The sequence below is a fragment of the Amblyomma mixtum genome, chromosome 10, assembly GCF_055824585.1.
Source record: "Amblyomma mixtum isolate Tamu chromosome 10, ASM5582458v1, whole genome shotgun sequence".
Taxonomy (NCBI): domain Eukaryota; kingdom Metazoa; phylum Arthropoda; class Arachnida; order Ixodida; family Ixodidae; genus Amblyomma; species Amblyomma mixtum.
Genome location: NC_143021.1, coordinates 169,182,953 through 169,187,391, shown reverse-complemented (window position 1 = coordinate 169,187,391; position 4,439 = coordinate 169,182,953).

Below are 4,439 nucleotides of genomic sequence, written 5' to 3'. Positions count from 1 at the left end.
TCTGAGCATTTTTTTTTTCTTTGGCAACCGCTACTGGAAGCAGTGCCAATGCACCCGCCCGACTGTACTAATGTGATCGTTGCTTAGCTATTGCCACTGCCATGTTTGCCGCTGCCGGTCAGCTTTTTCAGCATGCCACATTTCAGCTGGTCCTCATCATTGCTTGCACTCTGCCACATACTATGTGTAATTTCGGAACATGCCTCGCAACAGGGGCTCACTACACAGCCTGCTGGGGCCAGTGGTGGTGCGTGTCAGTGCGCCCCAGTGTCCTTTCCAAGTGCCATGCGCAAGGTGCCTGCTTTGGGATTCACAGCCCAACTCGGGGAACGACTGCACATCTCCAAACTGCCTCAAGAACCAGCATACTTTTAAAAACACAGCTAAATCTTGAAAGATTTACAAGCCAGAGATTGAATGTGTCTTGTCACCAGGGGTTCAGCCGACACCCCTAAACTTAAGAAGGTGTGTTTCCTGACCTCGGTGAGCCATCTCTCTGTGGAGCAAGTTCAGGACGGTTGTCTCCCGCCAACTGCGTTATAGCAGGCGCTTGTCTACGATTTTCTCACGACTGTGTTTATTTGCATGAAAGACAAAGTGCAGCATGAAAGGCAAAAGTAAACGGTGGTAGCTTTGAATTTCCCAGCATCCTTCACTTTTATTTTGCGCTGTGGTGAGGTACATGGTGCTGTACTTTATATATAGTACACTGCGTATGCCTGTATGCACAATGGCGCTTATCAATTCCATGTCACCGATCTCATGGTTCCTTGAAAGAAACCACTGTGTCAGCTCATCAAGACCCGAGAGGCTGCTGCACTTGCTGCTTGTGATGCTGTAGAGGTTGATATGGTTTTAATTGGTCATAATAAACTCTTGGTTGCAAGCACTGTATGTTGTGCAGTGCAGGTGATTGCTGCTAAGCATTTTACACTTTTTATGGAAAGGCCTTGAGTTAGGAAAAAACTTGGAAGTGCAGCTGACCTCTTGCTCAAGGAAATTTTAACGCCTAGTGGCCGTTTTGTATTTTTCGGCATTTTTTTTTTTTTTTCAGTCCAGACATTCATGCAATTCTCTGCTGGCAGGGATTTTGGGTTACACGAACCGTTCGCCAAAAGCACCTTAGAGAGTGTCTACTAAGCTCAAAGAAAGAAATAGAAGAGAGACTGTGGGGACTTTGCCCCGCGTCTTCCCCTTTGGTTTGCTTTCCCCCAATGCATCCTCCCACAGCCGATCTCTAGGGGCGTGCCCTGTGGACATCCCTAGTTAATAACCTTAACTAAGAAGAGAGGGCGCCTGCGTTGCAGCCACATGAGCGCCGCGGATGGCGGGAGAGCACACGTTCTTCGGCTTGGGATTTCGGCATGCTGGCACTCAGGCACGGTGCTTTGCTCTCCGCCAGCAGTGCGAGGCCTCTTGTTGGGACATTATCCCGCCATCCCATCCGGCCTCTGAGTTCTTGCCCTGCCCTAGGTTGGGCGAACGTTCGCTTGTAACCTTGCTGGTGAGTCGGACGACCTCGATTCCTCAGCACATTTGGTTGCTAGCTGGCGTTATTGTTGCTGTAGCAATAAATGCCTGTTTGTGTCAGTCAGAGTGTTGTGCTTTTGTTCTCTCTGAGCAAGGCCCGCTGTGGTGAGCATGCGCTCGGTATAGTGCGCAATCACGGGGTGGGGTCGCGGCGGCTTCGAACTGGGTCAGCCGCGGTTAAATGGGGAAGACATATTTATCCCCCCCGAGTACAAACCCCAGAAGACAGCAAGGAGAAATTGGTTCTCGTTTCAATCGCTGGGTTACTTTTAATGAAGTGCTGGGACAACAGTGTAGTCACTATGGCGAGCATCTTTGGAAGCATTGAGCCAATCTGTTTTCTAGAGCAGTGGTCGAAGCTGTACAGCGCACACGAACCAAACTTTGCAATAAGGGAGTATTGTTGGCATCCACCCAGAACGCAGCCATACAGGTAAAAAAGAAAGCTGTGCAGCCTCTACAGAAACTTGTGTATTATGAAATACTGCGGACAAGCAGGAGGGGGGATACGTAAGCAGCAGAAATGACATGGGCGAACACAGAAAAGGTCAGCAAGAGTAATCAGTTGTACAGTGCTTGCAACAAAAATAAACTGGTAAATTGGTTTCTGAGGAAAGGAAATGGCGCAGTATCTGCCTGACATATCTCGGCGGACACCTGAACCATGCCTTAAGGGAAGGGAGGAGGGTAGGAGTGAAAGGAGAAAGAGGTGCCGTAGTGGAGGTCTCCGGAATAATAATTTCGACCACCTGGGGATCTTTAACGTGCACTGACATCGCACAGCACACGGGCGCCTCTTGCGCTTCGCCTCCATCGAAATGCAGCTGCCTCGGTCAGGTTCGAACCTGGCTACTCCGGCTCAGTAGACGAGCGCCTTACCACTGAGCCACCGCGGCGGGTGCAACAAAAATGCCAACTACGAAAAATGCATAATGGAAAGAGGCATCATTAAGAAATGCCTGCCACCAAACAGCTGGAGCACATTGATCAAGGAGGGTGAAAGAATGGGAGTTGTGGGGCAGAGCGTTCCATTCAGAAACTGTTCGTGGGAAAAATGTATGTGTTGGTGTGCGCAAAACAGAAGCTGTGCTTATGTGAGGGTCGCATGTGATCTTTGTCGATATTGTCTTCTGGACAGATACCTAGTCGGGAGAAATATAGCGGCTGCAAAAACTTGAGACGTGCTTTGTTTCTTCTGTCTACCAGTGGCTCCAGTTCAGCAAGCTTCAACATAGCAGATGGTCAGCCTAGTTGCTTATACCCACTGAAGATAAAGCGAATCACAAGGTGTTGGATTTCATCAAGTTCCTGCGCGACCTCGGTTGTGTAGGGGCCCCATACGGTGCAGGCGTATGGGCTTACACGCCGAGTGTGTGCTAAGGAGGTGAGGGTATGAGTAACTGACAGGACTCTCCTGTTTTCGCAGCCCACGCGTCTGCAGACGTTCCCTACACAAAGTTTGTGGATAAAGTGTTAATGTGCGAATGTCCTAGTTGCAAAGCATGTGTGCGGAAAGCATTTCTGCAGCGGTTAGGTCAGCAAGACAACGTCTGCAGTGCACGATGGTGTCTTGTTGGCCAGCACAAGTTGTGCTATTTGTTCTTTCATTGGATGGAGTTCCAGCTATCTTTCAGAACTGTCCCGTTTTTGTGTCTCAGTTTAAAGTGGCGGTCATTTCATTTTAATTCTAGTATGCTCTCACAACCCGGCCAGCTATCTTTAAAATTGGTTAACTTGCGTACAGAATCAGCTATGAGTGGCCAGTTGGCATGACATGATTAGAAATTCGTGATGAAAATTTGTGGGCGCGAACAAACAAAAGACAGGGAAGAAACCACAGGACAAGCGCCTTCTCTGTCTTTTGTTTGTTCGCGCCCACAAATTTTCATCACGAACAACCAGCCCAGCTTTCCACTCTGTTGGACATGATTAGAAAACATAACCTGAGCTGGGGACAGGACGCAGGAGAGAAGCAAACAGGGCAAGCTCCGAGCTCGTCCTGTCCCCGGCTCAGTTTCATGCTTTGCATACAGGTCGGCGTATAGAAAAAAAAGGCACCCGACATGTGCAGTGCATATATGCCATGCTATCATGAGCCTGCAAATAATGAGATGCAAAGCAATTAATGTTCGTTCTTGTTCCGGCCCTCATGCTGTCGAATGCCTTCATTACAATGCAATACATAAATAGATACATTTATGTAGAACTGCTTCCCGTAATTTGATTTTGTGCTTATATTTAGCTTTTATCTAGCTTGTGCATCAAGATGTCCTTCTCATCTAGTATTGATTGGAAATACTTGCAGGGTTCGAACGATAAACCACTTACCTCACCACCGACTAAATGCCTGATAAGTATGGCATTACATTTCCATGCGCTGAACGCAAGGCAGATGTGGTGTAAGTGTTTACTTTTTATTATGAATGTATTGATGAACATACTCCGGGTCTTTTACTGTGGAAATAAATATTTCATTTGTCCACAAAGATATTTCATGAATGCATGAATTGAGTATTGCTGATAGTTATCGCAAATGCCGCTGTGGTAGCACGGGGGTTATGGCACTTGGCTGCTGATGAGAAAAATGCTGTTTCGGTCCTGGGCCACATTGGCTCTATGTGCAAGGCAAAAGGCCCGTGTACTGTGCAGTGCCAGTGCATGTTGAAGAACCACAGCTGGCTGAAATTTATCCGCAGACCTCCACTGCGGCATCCCTCATAGCTTGAATCTCTTCGGGACGTTAAGCCTCATAAAACCGTGAAACCAATCGGGGATCGCAAATGTTTTGGCTATATCACTGGCCAACAAATGCATTATATCAATAGTGTTACTATTGATAGTTTTACTATCGACAGTCTCACTATCGATAGCGGTACTATCGATAGTAATAGTATCGATAGTACTATTGT